This window comes from Cnephaeus nilssonii, assembly GCF_951640355.1.
Source record: "Cnephaeus nilssonii genome assembly, chromosome: 4".
Lineage (NCBI taxonomy): Eukaryota > Metazoa > Chordata > Mammalia > Chiroptera > Vespertilionidae > Cnephaeus > Cnephaeus nilssonii.
The window spans coordinates 66165110-66182546 of NC_137075.1; positions in this window are offsets into that span (position 1 = coordinate 66165110).

The following is a 17437-nucleotide window of genomic DNA, read 5'->3' on the forward strand; positions in this document are numbered from 1 at the left end:
AAAGGCAGGTGGTTTCTTTTTACTCCATAACAGGGAAGAGTTGAGGTTCTGGAAGGCTAATGGCTCACTCACGAGGCAGATCTGGGTTAGAAGTTGCATCTCACTGTAGGACCAGAGCCATGCTACATCAGTTTTCTCTGATGATGAAAATTCAGAAAGGAAAGCCTCCTTGGCCAATAAGAAGGGGAGTGTTACATTGTACAGTATATCTTTCTTGGTGAGTTACACAGCATAGTAAATGCTCTGAGACGTCCTGTGGCTTCTCAAATTATCCTAAAACTTTGCAGCTTGAAAGTTTATTATCTCATACAGTCTCTGCTTTAGGAATGTGGGAGCAGCTTAGCTGGGTGATTCTGGTTCAGGGTTTCATGAGGTGGTAGTAATCTGAGGTTTAGTGGGGGCTGCAGGACCCATTTCCAAGCTTATTCCTGGGGCTGTTGGCTGGAGGCCTCAGTGCCTCACCATGGAAGCCTCTCCATCTGGCCACTCATGAAATGGCTTCCCCCAGAGCACATGACCCAAAGCTGTCACCTCTTACAACCGTATCTCGGAAGTGACATTCCATCACTCCTGCATATTCTGCTGATCACACCAACCATTCTTGCTAACGTGGAAGAGACTACACAAGAGTGTGAATGCCAGGAGGTGGGGATCATAGCCACTGTGTCCAAAGAAATGTATCATTTCACTTGGTTTCTTGTAGTGATTTGCCAGTAGACTCCCCACCCGTTACTCCTGTCCCCATACGAAGGCGCAGGAGTACCTGTGGGCTGGTTGGTTACTGCTGACAGCTGGCATGCCAGGGCACCTCACTGAACCCTGCCCTGAAGATGCTCACCCGGGATGCCTGCCTCACTGGAGTACCCTTGGTGTGGGGTCCGTGGAGGCACCTCAGGCTCAAACAGCAGGATCCCCAGGCAAGACTGAATAAGGAGCCAGATCCGTGGGAGTGCTGAGGAAAGGGAGGGGGGAGGGGAGCGCCTCCCAGGAAGACTCGGTACTTCAGGCAAGTTGACAGGCCAGGAGTGGCAGAGGGGCAGGAGCAAAGGGGCAATACCATAGGAGTAGCAGAAACCAGGAGGCATCCATTGTGTAGATGAGGCAGGAGAGGGGAGTCTTCAGACACTCGTGCCTGCATTCAAATTCCAGCTCTACCATTTAGAGGGTGACTTCAGAGACTTCTTCAGGTGCCTCAGTGTTCAGAGAATAAAATTATTCCCACCTGAGGAGTAGGTGTGAACTGGAAGAATTAAGCACATCACATGGTACCTGGTTCATCATCAGTGCCTATCATCTGTTACCAATACAGGGCCCCAGCTGGGAGGGAGGCTGGGGGCCCACCAATGCTAAGATGAGAATAGTTGGTATTCAGGAGGCAGGTGGGCTGGTTTCTGAGTGGGCCAGTGAGCTGATGGGAGCTAAACTAAAGGGATTTCCCAGAGGAGGGCCAGGCTGCAGGCAGGAATGGGTCACCTGAGCCCTGCACCCTTTCTGGCTCCCCAAAGTACGGTGCCCATTAATGCCAGGCTCCTGACAGAGACTCCTTACCCTTAGAGGAAGCAGCCAGTCACACCACAATGCCTGGGCATGGAAGTGATAATTCCCCTTCATCCGAGAACAAGAGGGACAGAGCTTAACACTCCCATTGTATAGACGAGGAAGCTGAGGCCTGAAGGGGGGAAGTGCTTATCTCAAGCCGGGTGATCATGGATGCTGGGATGTGACCAGGTCCCCTGCTTCCCGCCACAGGGTCTACTTCATGCAGACCAGGTGGTGACATCCCTTCCCCATCTCCCAGGTTCTCAGAGGTGCCCACCAGGCAGAGGACATGGTTTCCTTCTAGAGTGAAGCCTCGTGGACCACAGTTTATCATGGGAAACTGTCCGGGTTTCCCTGGCAGCCCAGGCTCCTTTCACTCCTGCACTCGGCCACCCTTGGGCCTGGTCCTCCTGGGAGGCGCCACTCCCTTTGCTGTTGTGCACCTCCCAGGCCTTGGTCCTCGAGCACTGAGCAGAGCTGGGCTGTGCTACTTGGGGATGGGCTAGGAGCCACTGAATTTTTTTCTCTTTTTCAAGTCAATAACTAACGGTTTGTGAGCCCTTCCTGTGTGCTAAGGGTCTTTTATGCATCTCCTCTTCACAAGAACCTCTGTGCAGTGTTCTCCGTTATTCCCCCTTTTCAGATGGGGAAACGGATGCTCACCTGTGCTGACATTTGGGCCCCTCCTAGGTGCTAGCTGTGATGGGCTCTGCTGGAGCGGCCTGTCCCTTGGGGACAGTCGGTGCTGCAGGGCTAACCTCGGGGACCCAGAGCCATCGACCTCACAGCTATTTTGCCCCCAGACCTGCCCTGCTTTGAGGCAGAGGACCTCCCTGGGGTCCTTGGGTGGCCTCAAGTGTCAGGGAGAGGCCCTGTGGCTGCCTTTCTTCGTGGGGGTCTGAGAATCCAACTCCAGCCCCTCAGTTTACAGATGGGGAAACCAAGTCCCAGACAGGAGAGGCTGAGTTACTGTCACACGTGGTGGCAGCACCTGCCTGCCTTCTCCCTCGCCCAGGCTTGGGGCCCCTGGTAGCTGTGGTTTCCCCCAGCCCACCCACATGTCTGGTGACTCGGGCTCCGAAGAAGACACCTTCTAAGCAAGGCCTGGTCTCTGGAGAGTTGTGGGAGCCTGGTCCCTGCAGGCTCTGGGAAGCAGTGTGGGTGGGGCTTACTGCCCCCAAACACACACTCAGGCCTAGAGTGGGGGTGGGGGTGGGGAGGCAGGATATTCTGGAATTGACTTTGTCTTTGGAGAAGGGTTAGTCCATCACCTCCTCCTCTCCATTCCACAGTGCACCCCCATCTCCAGCCCCGACCCCCCCCCTTAGTCTCCTGGAGTGTCTGGGGGTGTGGGAGTGGAGGGGTTAATCTAGGAGTGGGAGAAGCATAGCTGGGAGAGGGGACTCTGCAGATCTGTGTTTATGCCTCATGTGAGAAAACTCTAGGCCCAGAGAGGGGTGTGAGTAACCCAAGGTCACACAGCAAGTTTAGGGCAGAGCTGAACCCAAAGCTTAGCTCTCGGGATTTCTGGTCTGGGTGCTTCCTCTGTCTGGATGCCTTCGGTGCTCTGGAGGACACGCACATACATCTCTTCACTTCTCCCGTCCCGGAAGCTCCCAACGCCCCCCCCCCCTCCGTCCCACTCCCCCCCCCCCCCCCCACATTTCAGGGAGCTTAAAAGTTCTAGGCACCTCTGGCTGCAGCTGCCTGATTAATCCTGACTTTGCCGCTCACCAGCTCTGTGATCGTAGGCACGCGACTTAACCGCTCCGTGCAGCAGTTTCCTCATCGGAATAATAAGAAGAGCATCTACCTCCTGAGGTTCTTGGGAAGGTTAAATGAATCACGCATGTTACGCCCTCAGAACTGGCATGTGTGAAGCGTTCAGGAGTGCTCACTATGTGGGGGCCTGAAAGGCAGCTCAGCGAGGTGAGAAAAGCTGATGAATTTGGGCAATTGCCTTACCTGTGAAATCCTCCGTTTCCTCGGGGGGAAAGTAGGGTCGTGATCCACTGGCATGTCCCCAGTCTGTGACACCAGGGCCATCCCCTCCCCGGCCCCGGTCCCCCCGAGAGCTGCTGTGGCTTCTTAACTGGGCCTCCTGCCCCTCCTGCCCCTCCTGCCTCCTCCAAGTCACTCTCCTCCACCCCAAGTGGTGGTCTGCACTCAAATCCGACAGAGTGCCCCTTCTGTGTGACCATGACCTCTCCGACGACTCTCTGTACCCTCAGGATAAGGAACTACCTCTTAGTGGCCCTAATGGAATCTGCCCCTGCCCCAGCTCTACCTGCCAACCCCCTTCAAACACCAGACTTCTCTGTCTCTCAGTCTGTCTCCCTGTCTCTCTCTCTCTCCCAGGTCCTTGTCCAAGCTGCCCCTACTCCAGATCATGCCCCAGCCCGCCCAGTCCAAGCCCTGACCACACCACTGCCCCTTTCTCTTCCCAGGGAGTCTCCTGGAAGCCAGCGATGTCTCACGTACCATTTGCCCCCGTGGTCCTTGGCCCCTGCATGTTTGTGGAATGAAAGGGTCATGGATGTCATGGATGTGGGTGTGTATTTTATAAATGCTAAAGGACTAAGCAGGCATCCACGGTGTGTGTGTGTGTGTTTATTAGTATCTGTGTCTCCATGACAACCCCCAGCTGGCCTCTCCTTACAGGCCCTAAGAACCCTCACCCTCTCTCTCCTCAGGCCCAGGGCTCTGGGGGCTCATCTTCTGCAGCCTTATTCTACCCTCTCAAGAGTGTGGTAGCAAGAATTCCTGGTTGGGGGTGGTGTCCCTTTGATAATTTAGAACACAGAGTCAGAGAACATCCATACTGGGAAAGGTTCTTAGAGTGCATCTACTTCCATTACTCACAGAACTAAGGCCCAGAGAGGGCAGGGTGCCAACTAGCGTCACACAGCAAGGCAGTGGCAGATGGGAGCCAAACCCATGACTTGGGGCTCCTTCCAGAGCTGGCCTCTCAGCAAAGCTGCAAAGTCTTCTGTGAAACCAGCAGTGACCTGAGCAAAGCAGTTGAGAGGCAATTAGGGCAGGGGTGCAGGTCACTTGTGTGTTTTGTTTTGATTGTGGTAAAATACATCCTATATAATAAAGAGCTAATATGCTAATTAGACCAAACAGCAGAATGAACGTCCGGACGACCTTCCAGATGACTGTCCAGATGACCTTCCAGACGAAGCCAGGGCTGCGAGGGCCGAGCCCCTTGCATGAATTTCGTGCATCGGGCCTCTAGTATAACATAAAATTAACTGGTTTAACCATTTTTAAGTGTACAGGTTAATGGCATTAAGTACATTAGCTTTGTTGTACAACCATCACCACCATCCATCTCTAGAACCTTTTCATCTTCCTATGCTTTTTTATGTTATTGTGATAAAATATACACAACATAAAATTAGCTATTTTAACCATTTTTAAGTGTACAGTTCTGTGGTACTGAGTACATTCTCTTTGTGTTCCATGTGCTATATATATACATATATATATATACATACACACACACACACACACACACACACACACACACACACAAGAGGCCCAATGCACAAAATTCGTGCAAGGGCCTTGGCCCTGGCCCCGATCTGCCGCCGCAGCTGGGGGCCTCTGCCACGGCCCCTGTCCACTGCAGCTTTGTCCGGAAGGAAGGACGTCTGGAAGGATGTCTGGTCTAATTAGCATATTATGCTTTTAATATATATATATATATATATATATATATATATATATATATATATATATTTCAGAGAGGAAGGGAGAGGGAGAGAGAGATAGAAACATCAACAATGAGAGAGAATCATTGATCGGCTGCCTTTAGCATGCCCCATACTGGGGTTTGAGCCTGCAACCGGGCATATGCCCTGACTGGGAATCAAACCTTGACTTCCTGGTTCATAGGCTTATGCTCAACCACAAGCCACGTCAGCCCGGCTTCCCTATGCTTTTCAATAAAGGCAAATGAAGAGAAAGTTTTAAAGTTCGTCACCCTGGGATTTTGAGGCCTTTGCAGACTTCCAGTAGTCCTGATCGCCCAGAGGAAGCTGTGTGTCATTTTGGCCTGCTGGGGTTGGCAGAGGGTGCTGGGGAAGGGGTGTCGGGTCCAGGCTGACCATCACTAGGGACACAGGCTGGAACAGCCCTGCAGCCTATAATTTCTGAACATGAGACTGGGACGGAGGCCATGGGCTGAGCCCAAGAGAGAGGTGGTTTTTAATGTGACTTCCTTGGACTCCCTGGAGCATCATGGGAGACCTGAATGACCTGGGGGAGGCCCCTCCTCCTCTGGGCTTCTATTTCCCCTCAAAAGTAAAATAGCTAAACCAGATGGTTAGATGGTGCCTTTTGGGAGAGCCTAAGGGCTCTGGAGAGGCCCCGCCCCTCACCCAAAAGTCTGTTCCAAGAGTGGCAGCTAGAGTGCACTTTCATATTGGACCTGCTGAGAGAAGCTGGGATAATCATTAGAAATATAACTCTTTGTTTAGCAAAAATAATAACAGTTATTTATTGGGGAACTTGTATACAGTAGTCCCTCTTAGTCACAGTGTCACTGTGGTTTCTTACCTGTGGTCAACGATGGTCCAGAAATATCAAATAGAAAATTCCAGAGTGAACAATGCATACGTTTAAAGGCAAGCTGTGCTGAGTGGTGCTGCAATCTCGCGCGACCCGCTCTGTCCTGCACGCGGCTTGAATCACCTGTCTGTCCTGAGTCTCCGGCTCTGCTCTACGCTGCCCACATCGTGGTGATCAGATGGACCGCAGCAGTACCACAGAGCTTGTGTTCAAGTAGCCCTTATTTTACTTAATAATAGCCCCAAAGTGCAAGGTAGTGACGTTGGCAGTTTGGACGCCAAAGGGAGGTCGAAAAGTGCTTGTTCCGTGTTGTCAGAAGGTCACTAGTAGCCCATGTTAGGTCGTTAGGTTGCAATGCTGCGTCATTCACCTCACTGCATCTCATCACCTGGGCATTGTATCACCTTACATCATCACAACAAGGGTGAGTACAGTCCGATAAGTTATTGTGAGAGAGAGACCACATTCACATAACTCTTATTGTAACATATTGTTATAACTGTTCTATATTTTTACTAGTTATTGTTAATCTCTTACTGTGTCTAATTTATAAATTAAACTTGATCATAGGTATGTATGTATAGGTAAAAAAATAATATATATAGGGTTCCGACCTATCTACAGGCATCCACTGAGGGTCTTACAACATATCCTCTATTGATAAGGGGGGACTACTATACTAGGCACTTTGTATCATCTCATTTAATCCTTACCCTGCTTTATAGATGAAGCTCAGAGAAGTTAAGCAAGTTGCCCGAGGTCACACAGCACCTAAGTATCGGAATGAGGATTCTACCCAGATCTCTCTGGTTCCTGAGCTGGTGTTCCTACTTCCCATCCTGCACTTCTGAACTTGACTTTGATGGCTGCTGAGCACACAAGCTTTGGAGGCTATGCCCTCAGCTAAGTGACCCTGGGCAAGTTATTTAAGGCGTCTGAGCCTCAGTTTCGTCATTTGTTAAAATGGGCATAAAAATAAGGTGGTTAGGAACATTAAATTAAATGAGTTTATATTTGTGAAGCAGTTTGAACAGGGCCTGGCTAGTAGAAACATCTAGCATCTGTTCAATTTAAAATATGTTGTCAACACAGTAAAGCATCAAACAGACTGTCAAATTACAAGGGGAAGGTTAGGGAGAGGTGGGGGAGATAAGAGATCAATCAAAGGACTTGTATGCATGCATATAAGCATAACCAATGGATGCAAAACTCTGGGGGGAGGGGGCATATATGGGAGTGGGGTGTGGGGAGGGCAATGGTAAGATATGTACACATATAATACCTTAATAAAAAAATTGGAAAAAAAAATATGTTGTCAACAGCTTTATTTTATTTTATTTTGGTCAGTTTTGTTTGAACAAGCAAATTAATTGGAAATTTAAAAAATACAAGTTTTGCTTTTTATTTCTTACTAGTGGCCTGGTGCATGAAATTCATGCACATTAAAAGGGAATTAATTAGAGGAAATATTTTAATATTGCTATTTGCCCTTTCTCTATAATAGAATTGTCAGAGATCAAAGAAAATTAGTAAAATGTATATGAAAATCTCCCTCCTATCAGAGTCTGGGATGTGCTGTGGGACCCAGAGTCAAGTCCCTGTCCACCTGCGTGCGCCTCAAAATCGCATGAGACCCAGACCCGGCTGGCCCCACCCCCGTCAAGCCCCGCAGGGCAGGGGGCGCAGCCTCAGGTCCCCTAGCCCTGGCGTGAGGGCATGATGACCATTTGCATATTAGCTCTTTATTATATAGGATAATTGAGTAATGGACACAATGAAGCTTTAGGGATGCCTAGAAAAAACACACACAAACATACATACAGGCAAGTCCAAGATGCACTTTCCTTAACATCTTAACAACAACAAAAAAACCTATTCATGAGTTTTTGTAGAGGAGAGAAAAAAATCTCTTCTAGTGTTGGCCAGATTCCTTAAGTTGTATGAAATGGGCGGCATTTTGATGTTTTCTAAGTATTGTATTAGAAGCAGACCCTTTGAAAATGGCTACACCACCCCACCCCTGCTCCTTCTTTCCTTTCCTGCTCTACCTATGGAACTAGGATGGTTGTTATTAATGGTCATGATGACAATTATTTAGACTCTTTAAGAATCCCCTGCTTTGTGCTGCCCCAAATATAATACCAATGAACATCAAAACCACCTCAGAAAACACACACAACCAAAAACACATTAGCTCTCCAGAAAGTCGAGCGGCACCTGGTCTGCCTTGGTGACAGGCCTTGGCTGGCCCCTGGGCCCTCTTTACTCTGGGGATCTGAAGTGGGGGTGGGGAGCTGAGGTCAGCTGACCCCTGGGGTCACTTGGCTCACCTGGGCCCAGAGCCAGGATCCCTGCACACACCCTGGCCGGCCGTGCTGAGGGGAGCTGTTGCCACAGCTTGAGCCACATGGGGTTTGAAGTGAGAAATTGTCAGTCCACATGTTTGGGATCCTGTTATGAGTCAGATTCTGGAGATTCCCAGGGTGCTCCTCAAGGGTGGAGGGTTCTGGCTGGTCTGGCCCTAGCCCCAGTGGATGATGTCATCAGAGTCTTCTGTGGTAGTTTCTAGGCCTTAAGGGGTGGGCTCCCAAGTGACTATGAGAAGCCAAAGCCTTTTGAGCTGAGTCTGTTCTTGAATTTGCTGTGATTGGGGAAAGAGGAGATACGGGGGAGCTCAAGTCCACAGAGCCACTGAAAACCAACTTGGTACAGAGAGATTTCCCCACCTCTTCCATCAACCTTATGCCTGGGCTGCTGCTAACGAGGATGAAGGGGTCAGCTCTGGAGAGAAGTGCGAGCCTGTGGACATAGGTTTGAATCCTGCCTCCACCACTTTCCACAATGTATGAACTGGTGCATGTTATGTGTTTCCTCTGGGCCTTGGTGTTCTCATCTGTAAAATGGGGATGGTGTCCTCTACCATGGAGGGACCAAATGAGAAAGATTGTAGTGTTGGGAGACAATTCTCCATGGGCCTCTCGGCAAGTCTTGCAAGCAGAGGTATTGACTGCCTGTGTTCTGGGCTATATCGTCAAGGATATATGGTAGCCAACAGCCTTAGAAGACAGAGATAGTGTTTCCCTCTGGTGCAAAGGGAAGACACGTTTACTGCCTATTATAAAAGATTTGAGTTCCCTAAGCTAAGGTTTCCCTCCCATAAAGCACTCCACCAAGCGTACAGGTGTCACCTGTCTCTCATGCTGCTGGCTGTGCCATTAGTGAGAGAAGTCTGTTGTCTCGGTCCCAGGAGTCTGTGTCTTCTGCCAGCTTCCAGGGAACAGGGCAGGCTAGCTTGTTATCTTGCAATTGGGTGAAATCTCAGATCCTTCACAGTTCTTGACAGCTTTGGGGATGCAGATGAAATGCTGACAGAGACATGGCTTTCTGGAAGAGGAATGATGAGGACCTCACGGGCCAAATCATGACATTTTGAGGGACGTCCATGGAAATTGGTAGCAAATATGTTGACCAAAGCGTATGACCAAGTAAAAGGGCAGTAAATGGCTCTCTTGTCTCTTCATGAGGAGGAGTTGGGGAGGTGGCTGCAAGCTGAGTGCTGGGAAGCAGGTTCAGAGACAGCTGCCCTAATGGTACCCTGGTTGTGGCCAACTCACCGCTTGGTGGGAGGACTTCCTCACCCATGCAGAGGCCAGCCTCAGTTCCTCACCTGCAGCAAGCTCGCACGAGGATCTGCCCTGGGTGGGCAGAGATGCTGCTGTTTTTCAGACAGCGGTTACCAAGATGGACACCCACACTGAGCGGGATTAGAGGGAAGTTGACGACGGCTCTGGGCAGACACCTGAGGGGTCACTACACCTTTGGCGGGCTCACTTGGAGACAAGAGGGAGGGGCGTGCCCTTAAGGAAGGATGATGGCTCAGGTCCTCTGGCAGTTTGTCATGCCAACTTTAGATCCGTTGGAGGTGGCAGTGAAAGGACTGCGAGTCCTGGCAGCTGTAAGGGACTTGGATCTTCTTGGGGAAATTGCCGTGAGACAACCTCCCCGAGGAAAACATGGTGAAGAATGGACTAGTATTGGGGCTCTTTCTGCTCCAGCTTGGGTTTGTCCTGACGGTGTCCACTAGGCCGCTGTGCCTGTTCCCCCTCGGTGTCCGTTCTGCAGAACCAAAAACGGGCATGGCCACTTTTCTGAGTGGACAGAAGTCAGGGCTGTTCTCACAGCTCTCGCCAACACCACCCTCGATGCAGCTTGTTATATTTGTACTGTCTCTTGGGTATCGCCAATGACTTGGCTGCTGTGTCTGCCACTTGGAAAACAGGCTGGCACCCTGAAAACACCCCTCTATAGGGTCACAACCCATGGGAATGAGTTGATTGAACTGCGCCGGTCACTCCTATGGGTGCCCATTGTAGGCGTTTATTCTCTTCTGAGACCAACTGGCGTGCCCTCCCCCATTGCTGCCTGGACCTGCCATCCGAGCAGACGTAGCCATACCCGTACCCTGAGAGACCTGCCCAAGTAAAGGACTCCCTGTTTCCACACTGTGACTCCTGCCGAAAGCTGACCTGGCTGTCTCCCAGAGGCACGGCCCTGCCTGCTTAAAGCAGATGGACTGCTTTGGAACGCTGACCCCTTCTGCGGCTACGGGTGGGGGCCTCTCTGCTGGTGACACGTTTTCAGGTCATGGTGTGGCTGTCCAGTCTGTTCAGCCAAGACTGTGGCCCTGGAAACTAACCTGGGTCGTGTTTTCAGCTTTCTGGGTCACGTGCAGTCTGATCATGGCGTGCTGTTTATCGCAGCCCATCCACGATGGGCTGACAGTCACGGTGTTTGACCACCTTCCCTGCTCCCTGCCATCTACCCTGGGCCACCTCCTGTGTGGATGTCACGAGCGGGATGAGAGAGGTGCGGTTTATATAGGCCTACTTTGAAAATTGGAGGTTCCTCCCTTACCGTTCCTGAGCATTCCCTGAATGGCTAGCCTCATTCATGCCAACTATGCTTGCTAGTCTGGTCAAAGGAGGATTCAAACTGAATTCTGGTTACATTAAAAAAAAAAAAAAAAAAGTCCTATCACTCTTGTGCCCAGTTCCTCTGGGAGAAAGTTCTGTATATAAGTGGGGTTGACTGGGGAAAGGGTGAAGTTATAGCCACTGGAACGGAACACACTGCTTCTGTGGCCGTTTAGGAAGAGTAACAACCCAGCAGCCGGGGAGGGAACACCTTAGATGTCAGGGCCTTCCTCACAGGGACAGCTCCCGGGCAGCCCGCCCAGGTGGTGTGAGTGCCTTACATTTAGCTGACGGCTGGCTTAGTCATCCCCGGCCAGACGTTCTGACCATGACTTGGTTGCCATTTCTCTTAACCTTCCCCCAAACCGAGAAGTTATGAGAAATAGCACGAGGTGACCCCAATTCCTGCACTTCCCATGCAAAATACCTGTCAGCAGCACTTTGGGACGTCTACCCCACCCCATGCCCGTTGCTCACGCCCCCTTTGGGGCTGAAGAGCGCTGCCTGAACGGCAGCGTTGACAAATAGGGCGGATTGGGCTGCGTGGTTTTTGGGGGTAGTCCCTCCAAAGACAAAGTCACTTGTTACCAACAGTAGATCGCTAATACGCCATCAGGTCTCTTGTCGCATGTCACAGCAATGCTTTAGTATTAGTGGGAGGATGCCTGCTTTACAGATGGGAAGCAAAAAGTTCAGAGAAGTCAAGCGTTTGCCCAAGGTCACACAGGCAAGTGGTGGTACTGAGTTGCAGCCAGTTTGCCTGACTCCTGTTCCACCTCACTATCTTTCCCGCACCCAAGGTGCTGGGTTCTTCCACGTACCTCACAGACCCGGTCCGCAGCATTTCACGCCTTTTCGCCTCTGCCTTGGCTCTGGACAGGTGTCTGGGAGGCTTAGAAGTTTGAGGGAGCATGAAGCAGCCAGTGGGCTCACCACCACCTTCTCCCCATATGTGGGGTCTTGGTTTCTTCATCTGTGAAATGGATCTGAGACCTACTCAACAGACTCATTGCAAAGGAACAAATGAACCCAGGAGCGGGAAAGGGCTGTGGAAAACTGGAGGTCCTGCTGTGAACAGTGATGAGATCTGAGACGTGGCCCAGGACAGTGGTCGGCAAACTCATTAGTCAACAGAGCCAAATATCAACAGTACAACGATTGAAATTTCTTTTGAGAGCCGAAAACCGACTTCTGCGCATGGGCCACGAAGTTTCAATCGCACTGTACGTGCGTGCCCGCACGTGGTATTTTGTGGAAGAGCCGCACTCAAGGGGCCAAAGAGCCGCATGTGGCTTGCGAGCCGCAGTTTGCCGACCACTGGCCCAGGAGGAGAGAATAGAGGCTGGATGGAGGGCCTGGGCTGGAAAGCAAGTACGTGGAAAGGGCCAGTCGGACACAGAGCCTTGTTGAGGGCTCCCTTATGCGTTGTCGGTGGCAACGTTGCCTGCCTTCCTGTGTCTGAAATCCTGGACATTCCTTTGGGGTAAGCAGTGCCTTTTCTAGACACTCATCCTCACCCGGCCGGTGTGGCTCAGTGGTTGAGCGCCGACCTATGAACCAAGAGGTCACGGTTCAATTCCTGGTCAGGGCACATGCCCGGGTTGTAGGCTCGATCCCCAGGAGGGGATGTGCAGGAGGCAGCCGATCAATGATTCTCTCTCATCATTGATGTTTCTATCTCTCTTTCCCTCTCCCTTCCTCTCTGAAATAAATAAAAGTATATTTTATTTTATTTTATTTTATTAGAGAAAGAATGGGAGGGAGGGGGAAAGACAGAGAGAGAGAGACACACACACATCGATGTGAGAGAGACACATCAGTTGGTTGCCTCTGGCACTGGCTCCAACCAGGGCCAGCATGGCGCCTGCAGCCCAGGTGCATGCCCTTGACCAGCATCAAAGCCCTGTGGGCTGACACTCTACCCACTGAGCCAAACGGGCTAGAGCTAAAATTATATTTTAAAAAGTAAATAAAACACTCATTCTCTTTAGAGCGGTACTGTACGGTACATACTGGTATACCGTGCCCCTCTCACGTGCCGGGAGCCTTCCATACATCATCCGATGGAATACTCACACTGGACACTCACACTCACCCTTGGGCTCCCACTTGGTAGACAGGGGAGCATGAGGCTCAGAGGAGCTCAGTGATTCGCCTCAGGTCTCATGGAGAGAAGGGGCAGAACCGGAGTTGACTGAGATGGCGCTCATTTCAGGGCCTGCTTGCCTTTGGACGCCTCGGTGTTTTTATACCTTGCGCTTTTACCCCGGAGAAGCCAAGCACACTGAAGCTGGGCCTTTCTAAGGGGGCTTCCTGGCCCAGGACCCCGCCCCGCCCAGTGGGTGGAATCCCAAAGTGACCCAAGATGGAGCTCCTTTAAGGAGAGGCTTGCAGACGAAGGGCAGCCCCAGACCACCGTGGCGCTGGGGACATCCTGGTCTTTCTGTGACGTTACCACGGCGGCTCCGCCGCCTGCCACCAGAGAGCTCCTTCTGTTCTCTCGAAGCTGCGGCCAGACGGACGTTCCGAAAAGGCAGCCTGGCCGCGCCACTCTCCTGGCTGCGCCACCGGTTGGCTGCCCACTGCCGTCCACGCCCCTTAGGGGACACGTGAGGCCCTCCTTAGCCTGCCGCCCTCATGCGCCCTCGGCCGAGCCAGCAATGTTCCCTAACCGGGCCCAGCTTACTGTGGCTTCACCGAGTCCTTGCTTAGGCTGTGTCCTCTTCCTAGGTGCCCTTCACCCACTCCATTGCTTAATCGTCAGACTCCTTCTTGTTCATTTAAAGTAGTGATCCTTGTGAGCACGTACTGTATTTGTTAGGAGATGTATGCATGTGGCACAGAATGGCACGGAATAGCAATTGTCTCCTCCCAGGCAGGTCCCAGCCGCACAGACCTCCTTGGGCTCCCTGTGTGTTGGGTGCTTTTGTGTCTTTTAATATGTTCACTTCTGAAGGCTCTGGCTCACCTGTCCTTTCCGCTGGGACCCACCCGCTAACGGCTGTTCTCTCCCCTGGCCCGGATCACCTGCCCACTGAGTCTCACACACACCAGATGCCTCTCCAATGGAAACCCTGGGCACATTGACTGTGATTGTCTGTTGACCGGCCCGTTTTCTGTTGTGTTGGTTTCCGTGTCCCCAGCGGGAGACAGAGGGCCCTGATACCAGGTGGAAATAAGTTAAAGGTATCGCTGGAGGCCTGGGGTGTCTTCGGGTGGTGACGGCACAGCCGCATGTCACCACGTCCCCTAGGAGGGAATATTTGCTTAATGAGCGGTGCTGGGGGAACCGAGGAGATGGAGGGTGGGGTGGGGAGAGAATAGCTATATCTTCACCTCACACTATAGAGCAGAATAAATTCCAGATTGGATGAGCCTGAAAATGGGAAAACAACGAAATGTCTAGAGTAAAATGTTCATGGTTTTGCCCTCTGGATGGGAAGGGCCTGTCTAAGCACAGCAGTAATGAAAGAAATCATCAAGGACAAGCTGTATGTATTTGTATACTTAAAAGTGGAAACTGCTGTACATCAAAACATCCCATAAATAGAATCATATAAAACAAATATGTAAAGAGCACATGAAAATAAAAAAAATTCTGAAAACCTCAATAGAAAAAAAAAGGGGGGACAGTGGACATGAAAATTACTAACAGGAAAGTATAAGTGTGTAAGTATATGAAAACATATTTAACCTCATTGGAAAACAAAAGATTCAATTAAAATAGCGAGATGTTATTTCTCACTTATCACTTTGGACAAACTATTAAAAAAATAAAAGAGTGGAGCCTAATGGGGCCGAGATAAAGTGAGAGGAGCAAGACTGTGTTCTCCTGTGCTGATGGCTCTGTAGACAAGGCGGCTTTCAGGAAGTCTGTTTCTCAGTGTGAATCAAAAGCCCCAACAATGCTTATGCTCGCCTGGCTGGTGTGGCTCAGTGGTTGAGCATCGACCTGGGAACCAAAAGGTCACCCATTAGGTTCCGGGTCAGGGCACACGCCCCAATTGTGGGCCCAATCCCCACTGGGGGGCGTGCAGGAGGCAGCTAGCTGGTCCATGTTTCTCTCTCTCTATCCCTCCCCCTTCCTCTCTTAAAAACCAATAAGAACATTTTAAAAAAGGCGTATGCCCTTTGTTCCAGCAATTCTGCCTCTGGGGATATTTCCTGAGAAATATTCTTTTTTTTTTTTTTTAATAACAGCAAAATTCAGAAACAGTCTAAGCATCCAATAATGGGAAATTACAGAAATGATGGCATATCTGTGTGATAAAATACTACGCACCTTTAAAAATCATGTTTAATTATTAATAATTGTGCCTTGGAGGATGGGAGACGGTATCAAGGTGCAACTGTTCTTTTTCGTTTTTCCACTTTCTATTTCCCTGGGCTATTCGCCTTACCATAAGCACGTATTATTTTTACAAAGAAAACGATCGTGCTTTAGAGTATTTTAAATTGCAGGTTCCCCCCACTCTCTGAGAGTAGAGCGTTCCTATGAAGCCTCCCACAAGCCGAAGGGGCATTCAGCAAAGGAGCAGTCACCACTGATTTAAACGAAAACGGTTTGAGTGTTCCCAGGCCCAAAATTCAAGGCTCGCACAATCTCTTAATTTTGTTCACCGTGACCAAAACACTTAATGACGTCCTTACGAGCTCCTTTAGGCTGCTCAGATACCTTAGGACACATCTCGCCAGCGGAGGCACAAATCAATAAAGCCCAGATGCTCACAGACCCAGTTCAAAGCTGTCTGTCTTGATGCTGAGACGCTGTGTGGTCCAGGGAGGGAGCTTGGCGGGGCCACGCTCACTGGCTCTGGACGCTTCTGCTTCTATCACAGCTGCAGAACCAACACTGACCACGATTTTTGCCCTTTTTTTGTGTCTTTTTTTTTTTTTTTTGTAAAAGTAAAAATCCTCTTCGGATTTCTTTTGGTTAGCAAAAACAGGTAGTAATGTCTGTCATAAAAGTGGCATAAAGCAAACTTTTGAAAAGCAGGGGGATACCTGCATATGGGAACGTTATCATGATGCTGGGTGGAATAAAAGCAGATAATAAACCTACATATACATACTATGGTACTTCATTTACATGTGTGTAGGTCACGAGTAAGCACTGGATTCAGCCCTTGTACATATAAAGTGCTGAATATGTATATTCATCTCTATATTATAATAGTAATGCATATATATATATGTATGTAAAATGTAACCAGTCAATATATCTGGGGACACGGTGGAGTTAGGGATGCTTTTCACATTTAAAAAAAACTTTCCCACATTTTTCAAATTTTCTACAACCAGTATGTAATATCTTTATTACACTAAGTTTATTATAAATTATAGTTAAAAACACACACAGATTCTCCACAGTAAATGTTGAACCAAAAGGGATTTGGTGTTAAAGCTCAATTAAACTTTAATAACTGCCAGTATTCAGATTAATTGAAGTTTGTCTGTATTAAGGGACACTAAATGAATCCTCACATTTGTATCATTTAATAGTGCACTTCCACACTGGGCTGCCTCCTTCACCCTCTGCAGCACCCCTGTAAGGTAAGAGATAAGGGAACTCAACAAGGCATGATGGGAAAAGTATACTCACACATGCACATGCACACACACCTGGCACACACACCTGCTATGACCTTGGGCAAGTCACAGCGTTTAAGGGCTTCAGCCTCATATTTCGATGACCAGGACACAGCACGGCTTCCCAAGGGGGCTTCCCGACCTCCCCAGGGCTTGGTAGGCACAGGTGGGAGTTGGCAGGGCAGGAGGAGAGGAGAGGAGAGGAGAGGAGAGGAGCACGCCCACAGTCCTCAAGAGGGGATGGGGTGCGTCTCATCTCTCATGTGGCTTTCAGAGAAGGCCTCCTGGCTGCTGTCCCTGGAAGACCCCATAATGACTAATGAGGGTCCTGCTGCTCCTGCTGCCCATAGAACCGCCTTTCTCATTCCCAAAGTGGGTCTGGCAAAGAGGTTACCTTTTCTTGGAAGAACAAAAGAGAAAACCATGTTCTACAGATGCTTCCAGGCTAACTGCTTTCTGTGCTCTCCGTCATTGACTCATGTGTGACTTGTTTCTGGGGTGCTCAGGATGCAGAGGGCTCTCTGAGCCCCGGTGCAGAATTCCCCCAGTTCATAGAGAGATTAAGAAACCCTTGGGCGGGGGGAGCAGGAACAGCACAAGCAAGATTATGGGGGCAGCACTGCACTGGACATGTTGGTCATATACATTGGAGGCCAAGCCATAGAAGAGATTTAGAAAGAGAATAATAACAACAATAACAACCATCATTTATTGAGCACCTATTATATGCCATCTCTTATTTCATCTAATTATCCCAT